Raw genomic sequence first — 14,968 nt, 5'->3', positions numbered from 1 at the left:
CGGCCAGGATAACGTCAAGGACAAGACTATTTTGAAGCACAACAATCCGCATAGCAGACTGCTCTTCTGTTAAATTGCCTAAGGCGGAAATAGTTTCGTTCACTACTGCTTCAAGGGTTCTGGTTAATCTACGTATCAGCTTACTATTGGTAACTGTACCTATATAGGGAAAGAAACCTTTATTGAAATCTGTGTATTTTTCCCATGCTGTTTCAGTGTAATCGACAATTGGGAGATCTCTCTGCTGTCTATTGTGTACTAAATGAGTATTTTTATGATAATCAGGAGGAGCTAGGAAAACAGGTGGTAGGAGGAATGCTATGTAACAGGTACCATCCCAATCTAGAGGTAGGCGTATATATGCGGTCTGGCCACATATAAAGTAGGAATGACGAGAAGCTCTAAATGTAGACTTGCCTTGATCACTGAATTTTATTACAGTGGTGCATTTACTATGGCCCATGTGTATGGAGCCATTCTTTCTTATACATAATTCCTCTTTTACTGGGAATACGGACATGGCGGGCAAGATTGGTGTAGCTTCAGATTCAACGTTCAGGATCATGAGGTTAAGTGTAAAATTACCTAATCCATATACTTCATTTCTTAGATCAGTTCCTGTTCTTTTGGGAAGTCCCTCCTTGTTAGGGTAGCAGACTTTAAGCAAAAACTAAATTTAGGTTTCCCCATACCCAGTTGTCTTGATAAACGGCGGAATTCGAATCTAGGGAATTAATCAAACTAAACCATGCTCCACAGGAGCCATTGTGTGTGAACGGATAGAGAATAAAGGGGCAAAACTCCCTTATAGTTCTGATAGGGGGGGAGTCGGCCACAGACCCAGCAGTCTGTAGCATTGCTAGTCTGATGTGAATGGTGCAGCATCTGAATAAAGGTATTGTTGCGTAAGGCAAGTCGATATGATAGCTCATAGGATGGCAGATCACTAAATGTGTGCTTTATGGTGTGCTTTATGGTATCATTAGTGGAGGAGTATAAGAGTGAGGCAATAGGAGGAAAAATAGCATGTAGTATTAAGCTGATGCACGTATTATCGTGATGCTCTTAAGATATTGAAAAATTACAGTCACTATACATCTATTTGCTTCTTATCTAGCTCTCTTATTTTTGCTTTATGTTATTGTCCAAGATCTTATGCGAGCCAGAATACATGTTCAACCGCTTCACCACCTAGTGGACTTAATTGATCAAACGGGTTCTGACTTTTTGAATCAAGGTTTAGCTTTGTGGAAACTTCTGGGCATTCTCCTCTAGAAAATGTTGTTCAAAATCCAAGTTCAAAGTTTTTTTTTCTTTGTAAAAGAGTGGTGAAGGTGCACTTTGACTTTAACGGCCGTCCCCGTGGTCCAGAGCACTGACTTCGGCGCCTGTCATCCAGGAGCGATGGAGTATTCTTTGACCTGGGTGTTGTCAGGGAAGGCGGCAGCAACCTGCGAACAACAAGAGAGTAGTGCAGACATCAAGGAAGCCAGGTAATCTGTCAGCATGTTACTGTCAACATAAGTAATCTTTTAGGCATTGTAGTGCCCCACATATTTGGTGGTCTACCAAAGACCACTTCATAGGGAGATAAGCCTGTTCTAGAATGAGCTACTATTCGCATGTAAAAGAGGGCAACCGGCAGGGCTACCATCCAATCTATACCTTTGTCTGCGCAAATTTTAATGTCTGATTATGTCTTTCTACAAGGCCTGCTGCTTCAGGATGTCGCACACAATGGAATTTCCAGGTATACCCTAACAGAAGGGACACCTGCTTCATTAGTACCAGGACATATTTGTAACCTCTACATCTGTTTATTTGGATATAATCCATTTGGAGCACTTCAAAAGGGTGGTCAGGTGGATGGAATCCACCTTGTTCCATCGGAATGCCTTTACCTGGATTGAATTGGCAACAGATCATACATGTTCTGACCTTTTGTTTCGCTGCTGCACGCAGGTGCTTGTTGAACCATATATTCTGTAAGCTATCTATCATTGCTTTCTCTCCTAAGTGTGCAGGACTATGTGCGGTATTTATAATCACTTGTACCATGGTATCAGGAAGAAACCATGTGGATTTGCCCTTTGTCATCCAACCTTGATCAGTCAGTACCCCTCCTTGTTCCGATCATTTCTTTAATTCGTCTACAGTAGCATGTGTCTGAATGTCTTGTACATCCCTGGAAGGATCCCTAACTGTCATGGCTTTGGACAGTGATAGTATCTGTGATTTTGTCATGTCTAGTGGGGTCTGAGCTGTCTGTTTAGCAGTTCGGTCTGCCAGATCATTGCCTTGGGAAAATGGTATCTGTGGCTCTAGTATGTGCTTTACATTTTAGGATAGCTATGGCTGTTGGTAAATGTATTGCTTCCAGTAGGGCTTGAATAAGGGGGCCATGCTGTATCTTGGCCCCATGAGAGGTCAAGAAACCTCTTTCTCTCCACAAAATCGGTGTAAATGTTTACTCTCAGGTGCTTAGCTCTTATGCACGCTTGTGTCAGGGCGATGAGCTCTGCTGCTTGTGCTGACAATATGTCTATTCTTTTAGTCTCTATTATTACAGTATCAGCAGTCACTGCATATGCTGCCACTAATTCTCCCGCCCCTGTCCTCATGCATGAGCCGTCAACATATAGTGTTAGGTCGGGGTCTGGGAGTGCAACATCTGTCAAGTCTTGTCTTGGTTTAGTCACGGTATGTATTACTTCAACACAGTTGTGTGGTGAAACGCTTTCTGTACTGGAGGGCAAAAGGGTAGCGGGATTCAGTATGTTGCATCGTCTGATCTCTATGTGTGGTTGAAATAACGTCAGCTCATAATCCGTCAGTCTAGCTACAGTCAGGTGTTGTGTTTGTGTCCGGTTCAAGAGAACCTCTACTGCGTGTGGTACTTGTACTGTCAGAGGGTGGCCCAGCACTATCGAGTCACTTTGTCTTATGGCTAAGGCCGTTGCTGCAACTGATTTTAGGCACGCAGGCAAAGCCTGTGCTACTGGGTCTAATGTACTAGAAAGATAAGCACAGGGCTCGTGTTTTCCTGCATGATCTTGTGTTAGGACAGATAGTGCTGTTCCATCCCGCTCTGTCACAAAAACATAAACGATTTGTTGTAATCAGGGTTTGCTAAAACTGGTGCTTGACATAAAGCTCTCTTTAATTCTTCAAATGCCACAGTGTGTTCTTGAGGACTTTAGTCTTTTTGTGTCTTGGGCTGTGAAAAACCAGAAATCAATTGAATACGTTCCGGTGCCCACAACTAATTCCCCTGAAAGATCACAATAAAACATGAGAAAAAGGGGAAAGCACCATACCTATTTCCTCGGCTTAATTTCTAAGGGGGCTAATTTCTAAGGGGCTTAATTTCTTAAGGGGCTAGCGGGAAGCGAACCTCCTCAGGGGCCAGCAGAAAGCCAATATTCTCCTCCTTCCCCCCCTTTTTGACAGGAGGAAATCTGAAACAGATTTCACTGCTGTCAAACACTATCAAACCCTGTGTCTTGACAATACTATTAATCCCTGTGTGTAGCTACTGGGCGTAAGCAAAATTATAGGAGATACACAGCGTATGTGAAACGGCGAGAAATCCTTCAAATTAATGTACAAACCTCATTGTGTTAGCTCATAAGCTGGCCAAATGACATCTCATATGCAAATGTCCCTATTACATGAACCTACACCAACCTGAAGTCAATATTAATGCTAGGAGGCCCTAATAGGAATGCTAAATTACCTAAATATTCGGAAAACCAAGTTTAAGAACAGTTGTTAATGTTGATAATTAATAATTTATCTGCTAAAGAAATCAGTCAATGTGCAATAATTTCCACCTATACAATAAATAGCCTAATTCAAAAACAAGTCAACTTTTGGGGCCACCACTCACAAGAATGAGCTTACTAAAGCAAACTTTAAAAAGGAAATCCTGTCAGATATTTTCTCATTACCCTAAATACCGAGCCTTATTTGTCACTCTGTGGTGGCAGTCCTTATTTAAAACAGGCCTTTCAAGAGTTAAAATGCGAGTGCACAGATCATAATTGTTCCTTAATGTCCAATCTGGAAACATATGACCGAGGCTGCCTGTCTATAAGAGAAAGGCAGTTATGTGAAAAATATTTTAGTCTTGCATAGCCTTTTTCTTTTGTTTCATTCATCTCCAACACCAATTAGACATACACTGATAACGTGTTGTCTGCTATTTTGACAGCATGATAATGGTAATATCATGTCTGTGAAATTTAGTAATTGTGCCAAGCCATCAGTATACCGGGCACAGAAAGCATAGATAATTACACTAACATATATAAATGAGCAGCGATGCGTAATTACAGTACCTACAGCTCAGATGCGAACATTCTGGCCTGCTTAATTTGTCAGGCTTATAATCAATAACTTATTTACCTGCCCTATACAACCCCATCTGGCAGTGGGTCATCCCAATGATGACCGCGTCAAGTCTGACACACAGGATCAGCAACAATAATCAAAAAATGACGAACACACGAACCTGTCTCTTTTTTTTTTTTTTTTTTTTTTATAAAAATGTGCTATGCTTCTTTGTACACAATGTACCCTCATGTCCTAGTCGAAGATGCATCTCACATCTTTCCTCACAGACCCGTAACCACTGGATCATTTATCCAATGCAACTGGTGGCAGCTTGTGGCCACAATTCAAAAATGTCTGAATTTGAAAATCGTTTTTATATAGGCACATAGCCCTTAAAATTCCAAGCAAGAGCAACATTTTACTTTCTGACCAGAAGCAATATAACAATTGCTAAAAAATAAAACAAATCTACTCCATAGACATTTCCTCGGGGCACTTGTTTTGCACAGAATAGAACAAGGGAATCTTTCTCGACTTACATTTCTCAGCTGCCCTGTCTTATCAGAGAAGTTAAAAATAGCCCCTCAGCGCGGCCTGAGCCTGGGCTGCCAGCCATCTTTTGTTTGTTTTTCCTACTCCTGGCCCCAAGGCTCTCCAGCTGCAGGCATTACACAGATGCGATGTCAGAGAAGCCTTCTAAGCAGTGCCCTGTTCTGCTCCTCTCATCGGCCCCCACCTACACTGGCTACAAGGTCAGAATCTGTCTCCGATTTCTGTATCACATTCTGCTCTACACGGCCCCCACCTTCTCCTCACTCTGAAGCTGTCAAAGACAAAAAGACTACTCAATTCCATAAAAACTGCAATAATTCGCTCAATTGAAAAATTATTTTTACATACAATTTGCACTCAGGGGGTCATAATCTTACCGACTTGACCCAGCACATTGGCTCACTGGACCATCAAGAACACAAACCTGTATTCATGAAAAATTTGCAAATTCTAAATACCCACAAATCTTTTTCCAAGATAAACTTGTCCCTAATTATTTTTCGTTAACACTTTGTACATTAGGGGTGTCATCAAATCACAGGAGTTGCTCCTTCTCTAGCTGCACCCCTCTCAATTTCCTATTGACAACGTAGTCAAATGTTGGACCATGTAAACACCAGCTATGCGCTGTTCATTTGGTGGGTGGCTCAATAACCTTTGGGCTACTATGTAATTAATATATGTATTATAACTGGTCTTTTTACTGGGGCCACTCTTGCTGGGTCCTCTGAAAGGACGGGATAAATACCAGCAACGTCAGTATTTCTTTTTCTGTCAGCCTGCGCTCATTTTACCAGCTCAAATTCCTCCTGTAGCATCTCATCCTTGGCTTTTCCAGACTCCAGTCCACTCCTCTCTGCTTCGTGAAACACTTACTCTGACCTTCTATGTGACGCCTTGCGCCAAAAACTCAATGGCATCCTTCCAAGCTGGTCTACATTTTCTCTTTCATAAGAGTGTTTCGTCGTCCATCTACTTGTCCTGCTTTTACTCGTATACCTCCCTCAACTAACACGTTTTCTCGGGCTTTGTCTGAATCCTCCCTACTTTTCTCTTCTTTTCTGAGCGCTTACTCTGTGCGTCTATGCTATTCTTTACACCATAATTCAACAGCGTCTTTCTGTGACTGTCTAGCTTTCCTCTTCCACAACTCCTCTTCGACTTTCATGATACATTCGGCATCCCAGGTCCCAGCTACGGGCCATCTCTGACTTTCTGGTAATTCTTTGGTGTAGTCCACCCATAGATCAAGTAATAATCTGTCTTAACTTCGAGAAGAGCGGCATATTGACAACTGATCTGATACTTACTCTTGAACTCACTTAATACGAAAAAAACACAATAATGAACAGTGAACAATGAACAATCATTCATACCACAATATTTGAACACTTTAAACATTAAACATTAAACATTTTAACAACGACCGACAATGATGACAGTCTGCCTAACTAATCACCACGCTGAATTCTTGACAATAACTGAATACTTCGGAATACTTGATATACTGCTAAACAGTACATATACACTGCTAAACAGTGCAGACCGGATTTGTGTACCCAAATCCGTCTTGACCGGCACAACCTATGTGCGCGTCAACACGCCTCCCCGGCGATGGTACTCACCGAGTAGCTCCTTGAAACGGAAGGCCTCAGAGAATGGACTGGACTCGACGACTGCGGACATCGGACCCTCTGGACATCGGGACTTTGAAAACCTGGTGGGCCTCTGTATACCTCGGACGCAGCTCTCTCGCAGGTGGGCTCTGGGTAGACAATCTGCGTTCCTCACCGCCTCGTATGGATGCCTGGTCGCAGTCTGTCCCCTTCGGTGGCCTGAGGGAGTTGGCGGGAAAAACCCGCGACGTGCACGCTTGAAGTCCATCACGGCTATGGAAGGGGGCAAAACAGGACCTTCATCTCCGGCGTGTGGGGAAAGAGATTAAACTGTTCGGGCGCCATTCTGTGGTAAATAAAATATCACGCTGTCATAATTTTTCAGATATCAATAAGATCATGCATAAAGCAAGAGGCTGAGTCTGTGGTATCAGATTCATAAAGGGCTTTATTCCAATAACTCGAGTCAAAGGGAGAATATCTCCATCACCAAAAAGGATCTGGACGGGGCTGAAAAGTATTCTCAATATTCTCAAAACATTATTCACAGAGTACAGTATATATACATTTCTCAATTGTACGTAAGCAAGAGAGCAAGAGAGAATGAGATAAGAGCATGTGGGCGTGTAAGTAGGCGTGAAGGTGGGCGTCCATGTGGGCGTCCACTTGATGATAAGGGGTAAATTGTCATGTGTGGGTGGATACCTGGAGATGATTTCGCAATGTCAGCAGAAATACTTGGCAGAGATGCGCGCGCAGCAGCATGACGTGTGATAGACGTGCAACTAGAGGGTGAAGGGGACTTGACATTTAGCTCTACATGTGGAGACAAAAAGTCTGGGGTTATGTCAACCTAATCCCAAATCATATCTAATATCCTATGTTTAAAGAACTATGTTATCCACAAGGGAAGGGCTCTCGGACAGAATCTATTCTATACTGACTGTGTGTGTGTGTACAAGCGTCTAAGTGTCTACACTGAATGCGAGGGGATGGGAATATTCCATGGTGACAGGGCTATGAATTACTTGCATGAGGGCAGAGAAACCGGGCCTTTTGCTTGGTAACTGGAGGAATGTTTACTTAAGCTACTAGGCAGGAATGCATCGGCTGAGGGGGAAGCAGATAATTCGAAGGTGAAATACAGCTCTTGGCAGAGAATAGGCTGATGTCAGGCTTCGTGGGCCGCGCAGAGAATGAGACAAAGTTCATGGTCACAGATGCAAGCTCAAGCTGAAGCTGTCAGAGGCAGAGAGCAGGGAAAGGCTTTGAGGACAGAATCGGGCCTACTTGCCTGAACTGTAAAAATGGAGTAACTTAGCCATATAAAGTCGGTGGCCTTTCATACTTAGGAATCGAATATCCAGCCCATTCATGGCGGATCTGACAGAGGACATGTTAACGGTGGACGCACATGTGTTTGCGTCTTCGAAACTGGAACTGAAGGGAACATACATGTATTTGTAACATGCACATAGAACCGTTGGGGTCCAAGATAGGGGACATAACTGATCAGGGAAATCCACATTTCCACAGCTCTATGTGTAAAAAATAATGATAAAACAACCCAGATCAGAATAGGCCGCTTCTGATCATAATGGCTATCCTCTCTTAATCAATGTTGTATCTTTAAGTCACACCGTTAATAACCAATGGCAAAAATCAAGTCACATCACAGGAGCCCTCCTAAACCATATCAGAATAGGTCGAGAAATGGTTTTAAAACATCGAGAAATGGTTTTAAAACAGAACCTCAGGAGTGGTAGTTGAATTAAGCAAGCGGGCCGGTATTGGTCCCACACAGTGGTCGTTGTTAAGTTGTATCGGCGCAAATGCTTCATTATTGGAAAAAACATTCTAGCATTGCTACCGATAGACAGGCATGCTAGCGTTTTAACCGACATCCGTAATATTTACAAAGTCAGACTCACCAGTGTTGTAAAAGGGAGGATAGAGTCAAAGTAGTATATAAGAAACCCAAATAAGAAGGACACAGCCCCGTGGCTTACCTCTCCATCGGTACCCCTCGCTGGGTCTAAGCTGGAAGGGGAGGTGTCCGGCGGAGAGTAAGCCGTTCTTTTAAACGCTCCTCATTAGTTGCCTGAGCCGCCCGTGTTCAAACAAGCGCCGCCTCTGACTACTGGCGGTGTCACCGAATGATGACGTCAACACGTCAGGTCACGTGAGCGCGATATGCGTCACGTGATATTATTTGTAGTTCTCAACGAACGAACTGGAACACACTTTCTGTAGTTTAGTAGCTTTGCTCGATATAATATGAAGAAACGTATCATATTGTTACGTGTCTACGTGAATGCCTTTATTGAAAATAATTCATCAGTAAAGCAAAAGTAGGCAAATTATATGTTGCCAATATGTCGAGAACTACTATTGTATTTATAATGTTTATAATGTCTATACATAGATAGAGATTATTATCATTGTGCCTCTGGATGTATAAACACTAACACACATAGCAGAAGGGTTGTAATAAAATACACAAGGCCATTTAAAATCGGTGTCTTGGTCCTCTCAAGAGATATTCCTCACTTAGAGAATCTAATTCACTGGACGTTATCATGTATACTGAATAGATTCCCAAACAACCCAGCCTTATGTATTATTATGGAGATTTTGTGAGACATAGTTATAATGACACCCATGATATCTTGTCATTCAATCCATAACGATCGTTCTTAAGTTTGTACACCCATTTTTGTTCTTTCAGGAGCAAGAACTTTGTTACATCTGCAATGTGTGGTGGAATAAAAGGGTGTTCCAATACTATCCAGCGTAAGTCATCAGGTTTATGTTTTAAAGTCACGAAATGATTCATGAGCCTAGTCGCCAGTTTGTTTCGTCTGATAGTACTTTTGTGTTCGTTAATACGAACTTTGACTTTACGTGTCATCATCCCTACATAGCGGAGGGAACAAGGGCACGTAATCAAGTAGATGACTTTTTCAGTGTTACAATTAGTGTGCTTCCTGAGAACCCATGGTGTACTTGTCCCAATATCCACTGTTTTAGTGTGTTGTGTTTGGGGGCACGCTGTGCAGGAGCCGCAAGGAAAGTGCCCTTGTACTGGAGGAACATCCCACAGTGTATTCGTCGTAATCGCTGTGTGGCTCTTGGGTCTTGTGTGAACTAAATTGTCCCGTAAACTCATCCCTCTCTTAAAAGAAAAGAGTGGAGTTTCAATGTTCGTCTTACCAACATTAAGAATACACCAATGTTTACGCACAATTTTTTGCACTTTATTAGATAAAGTGCTGAAGGTGTTGACAAAAGTTATTCTTGAGAGCGGAGGTTTTGGTACCGGAGGTTCAAGAAGAGCATCACGATTATTGTTAGAGGCTCTTTTCCAAGCCTGTCTCACCAGATGTTTGGGATATTTCTTCTCATATAGTTTTTTGGATAGTAGTTTGGCATGATGTTCAAAAGTCTCTCTGTCTGAACAGTTTCTCCGTATACACAAAAACTGTGCTACAGGCAGATTTTCCCGGAGACACTTTGGATGATGACTATCAAAATTCAGTAGCGAGTTTTTTGCCATCGGCTTTTTGTACAGCTCACTCCCGAGTTTGCCTTGCCTAGGACAGATTACAATGTCTAAAAAGGGAAGTCTCTTTTTATCATAGTCAACAGTGAATCTCAAAAAACTATTTTGAGTGTTCAACCATGTATGGAATTCCAAGAGTGTAGCAGCTAATCCATGCCAGACGACAAATATGTCGTCTATATATCTCTTCCATAACAAAATCCGATCAAAATAGGGATTATCATGATTGAGTACACTGTTTTGTTCGAAGAGATGGACATAAAGATTGGCCAGGCTCGGGGCAAAAATACTGCCCATTGATGTACCTGAGATTTGAAGATACATAGTCTCTTCAAATCTAAAAAAATTCTCCATCATGGCCAATCTGGCATACTCCATGATAAAGTGCACCGGCGTTATAGTGTCCATATCTCTGGCATCTAGAAGCCCTCGTATGGCTTCTAAAGTCTCTTCCTGTGGAATACAGGTGTACAGTGATTCAACATCAAAGCTCACCAATAAATCTGTCTCAATATCAAAAGAGATATCGGGTAGTAATCTCAGGACATCTTTCGTATCCTGGAGGTAGGTGGGCATTTCTTTGACCAAAGGTCGTGAGAAAAAATCAACAAAGGTGGATAAAGGCTCCAACAAAGACCCGATACCTGAGATTATAGGCCGTCCCGGGGGTGGCCTGATGGTTTTATGTATTTTAGGAAGCACGTAAAAATACGGCATTACTGAATGTTTAGTCATTAAAAATGACGCCTCTTGTAGGGTTATCCAACCTCCATTTCTTGCCTCATCTATGAGACCGTGGTTAGTCTTGGTGTGGGATCTTCCCCTAGGACACGATAAGCCCTGGTGTCATTAAGCTGTCTCAGGCATTCTGTCCGGTATGTGTCTACATCTAGAATGACGATTGCTCCGCCTTTATCTGCGGGTTTAATTATTATTGTGTCGTCATTTGCCAAAGTTATTAAAGCTCGCTTTTCAACCATGGGCAAATTCTGGAAAATATTTTCTTTCTTAGCACACATTGTTGAAATGTCATGGGTTACTGCTTGTTCAAAAACCCCAACTTGATCTGGTATTAGATGGGCAGGTGGAGTAAATGTAGAAGGAGGCTTGAGACCTGTGTTTCTGGAAACATTATCAGTGGATGAACCAGACATTTCTGTTTCTTTTGATTTAAAGAAAAAATGTAGACGTATTTTTCTAAAGAACTGGAACAAAACCTAGACCTCTGTTGAGAATTTGCTGTTCCTCTGTTGTAAGAGTGCGAGAACTCAGATTGACGACTAAGTCGTTGTGTCTATGTTCATTCCTGCTGCTTGTAACCCTCTCCTGCTGCGGGTATTGGGTAACGGTTGTTCTGTCTCCCAATGTACCTGAGCTTGTCCTCTTCTCCTGCCCCTGTTGCGTCCTCGACCCTGCCCTAAAAAAGGCTGCCGTCCGTAAATAGGTGTCCGTGGTACAAAATTAGGCATGGGTTGTGGTAATCCTGGATGTTGAAAGCCCCAGGGCACTGGTGGCCACCAGGGGCCTTGTTGGTAGTGACCCTGTGCACCTCGTCTACGATTAGAACGATAGTTTTTGCCTCCACCTCTATTCTGTGGTAAGGTCTGGCCAGAAAGGTCTGAATCGCTTGAATAGGTGTCCGAACCTGATGAAGAATAATTTGAGCCATATTTCTTACCTTTCTTATTAAACTCTGGTGGTGTGTACTTTTCACTGGTATATGGATATACCCTTTCTAAAGAAAAGCGTGCCAAATCTTTCTTGAACTTATCGATTTTTGTTAGGAGGATGGTGTCTTTATGTTCTTTGTTTGATTCGTTTGTTTCTTCCATATATACTGTCTTTGTTTATATAAGTGAAGCCTTGCTGCTTTTTTCACTGAACCATATCTCTCAATTTTCTAATGAGGTCTAGGTTCACTAAGAGTTCCCAGATGATGAAGCAAGCCACTCCGGTGGGTGATGGGTTCTCATTCATTTTTCTTTAAGACTCGGTTTCATACATTTGTAATGGTCATGGTCTGTGTTGTGATTTATATATATTTTTAGACCTCCAGTTTTTACTTGTATTTTGTATTAGTGTGGGGATTTAAAACTGTTGAGGTCTTTAAAAATTATCTCTAGGACCCCCCCTCTTTTTTGAAGGAATTTTTGATGAATTTTCTTTTTTCACCACTTATGTTTACAGGATTCATGACAATCTTCTCTGGTAGAGTGTGACACAGGTCAACCTTCCCAGTGGTAACTTCATGCTGAGTAACTTTGGTAAGAAAGGAGCCCAGTTTCATTTTCTGTCCTGATGAATGCCGTGGACCCTTTGGGCCAATAAGGCAGAAACATGTAGACAAATTTAGCCATTACATTGATGGGGCTGTAATTCTCCTTTTTTCACCATTTCTGTTATTTTAATATCATATCATTATCTTTCTGAATAAATATAATTAGGCAATTATACAGATTTTCAAACTCTATTCACATTCACAGGCCCCCACTTAGCTTTAGAAGTGCCTCCCTGTCTCCAGGTGAAGGCCCGCCCTCTATCAAACCTAGCTTTTAAAGAGCGAGGACTGCCGATGATGAAGCATGACACCTGGTGGTGAGTGAGGACAGTCCTTCACTTTTTTGTGAGTTGCCAGCATCCACATGTAGTTTCGGTCACATTTAGTTTTGGTCACTAAAAACCCGGGAGCACCTTCTTTTTGTAATTCGAGGAAAAATAAGTGCCTGGCCCATAAAATGATTGCCAATGGGCCCCGCCTACAACCATTGGCTCAAATAATGTGCTGAAAGAAAAGCGGATGTCATGAAGGAGAAGGCATGCTGATTGGTTCTCCCTGCCACAGGCTGAAAACCAGATAAGTCTGATATCCAATTAGAGTTATGCAGCTCAGAACATAGGAAAGTGTGCAGCATTTACCATGTTATCCCCCATTTTATCCGAGCAAATATCGCACCTGCAAAAATCTCAACACCAATGTAACTGTATTACAACGGGCAGTGTTACCTCCTAGGACTTTAGCAGGCTCTGGAGGGAGGCCCTAAGATGGTGGCAGACAGCTATAAGTTCTTCTGGTTTGAAGTATACATTAGGAACACACTAGGTGGAAAGGGTGTTCCATCCTGATCTACCAACATAATTATATTTTCATGTGACCACTGTACAGCGTCTCATCTCAGGTGTGGGCAAACTTATAGTCAGGTGATAGTCCTGGTGGTAGGCAGGGAAACTTCATTGACCAGCTGTCAGATTTCCTGCCATTTAAAGTGAGTGGTGGAAAATGTAGCCACATTATTTGAAATGGTTTTTTGCTAATCTGTGACAACATGCACTCACTTTGCCTTTCTCTTCATGTATTAATAAATTTATATTTTTGCGCTTTTTTTGGTAGCAGATGATTTTTGTTAATTTTAGGGGTAAATAGGTATGTTAATATAGATGCTAATTCACTTTTATGTGCATCTCTTTGACAGACCCTTCAAAGGTGAGATCTTTTCATCTCTCTGAGAAATAAGTCGCACTTGGCATTTGACTGGTGGCAGCCTCTGAGGCAAAGCCTTACAGATGCGCCTACCCTTTCACTTATTCCACCAAGAGACCACCCGGAGAAGCCACAGCATCTTTCTTTCAGTGGAGTTCGCAGGGGGAGCCTCTGCTGGCTCATAGCATACGTAAAGGGTGGGAGTCAGATTCCTTCAATGCTCCCACCTGCAATGACTGCAGATCGAAAGAGGATCAGACCGCTCTTTGGAGACTGGAGGCCAGGTGCCCTCAACTACAGGTGAGTGGAACTTACACGCTTTTACTCCATGTAATTCTGTGGGGTTACATAAAAACTAAGTGAGATTCTGCCGAGTCCCGCGAGTGGGTGTAATTTGGTGTGTTGCTTCTTGTGCTGATTTTTATTGCCCGGAGCTTGTTCGGCACTGTAAAATCATCGTGAACGGCACGCCAGAGGGCGCCGCCTTTTTCTTCTGCTTGTGGAGATTAGCTACTCGAGCTGCAGCCTTGTCAACATGAACGTTCCTGACCCGCTGCGACCGCCCGCATTGAGAAGTCTCGCCAGGAGGCGTTCTTGCACCCGCAAATTGTGCTAGGGGATGCAGATTCTCACTCATGCTTGCCAAGTTAATGTTAGTTAGCTTGCGCAAGTAAAAAGTCTGCCACGTGGCAGTTGCTGGAATTTTGCTTGAACTCCACATTCCAAGCAGAACACGGAGTGAGCAAAACTCTGTGAACTCTGCAGGCACAGCAGAATTTTTCACTCTCCCTACTCTCAACATCCCCCAAACACAGGCAAAGGGGAGCAGGAGGAGCACTCTACATTTGTCCTTGGGACTCCCGGGAACCAGATATTGAAAGAGAGGGGCAGCTCTCATTTACTCATGTGGCAATGAAATCTAAAATACTTGTGGGAAGGAGGCTGCATGCAGTCCCCCTCCAGAGTCTATAATTGTTTTTTAAAACCTTGTGATCCACCCTGGGGCCTTAGACTTCCCGAAGGATTCAAGGATCTGTAGGAGTGAAGCGATACTCACTCACTCCAGGGCAATCCCTCTAGGGGACAAAATTCTTTTGCCATTTTCTCAGCCCCCGATGGGCTGCATTGGATGCTTTTGGGTTCTTTTTGCTCCTAATGGCCCTCCTAGCCACCAGCGGGTCGTCTCTTCAGGCCTGCTAGACTTCACACATGGCCCTGGAGTTCAGGGTGTGCCCACTCAGCCACTTATGAGGCCTCTCATTTTTTTTTAGGAGTTCTGAATCAGAATCCACCCATCCACTTTAAATTGACCAATCAGAGCATATCAATGGTCAATATATCTCTAACTGTTTACCAGTGTTAACTCCTTCCTGCCCATCCCGAGCCCTTCTTTAAACGCCAATTTCTCAAAAAACGCTGAATGGA

This window comes from Triturus cristatus, chromosome 11, assembly GCF_964204655.1.
Source record: "Triturus cristatus chromosome 11, aTriCri1.1, whole genome shotgun sequence".
Classification (NCBI taxonomy): domain Eukaryota; kingdom Metazoa; phylum Chordata; class Amphibia; order Caudata; family Salamandridae; genus Triturus; species Triturus cristatus.
This window is presented reverse-complemented; position numbering follows the sequence as displayed.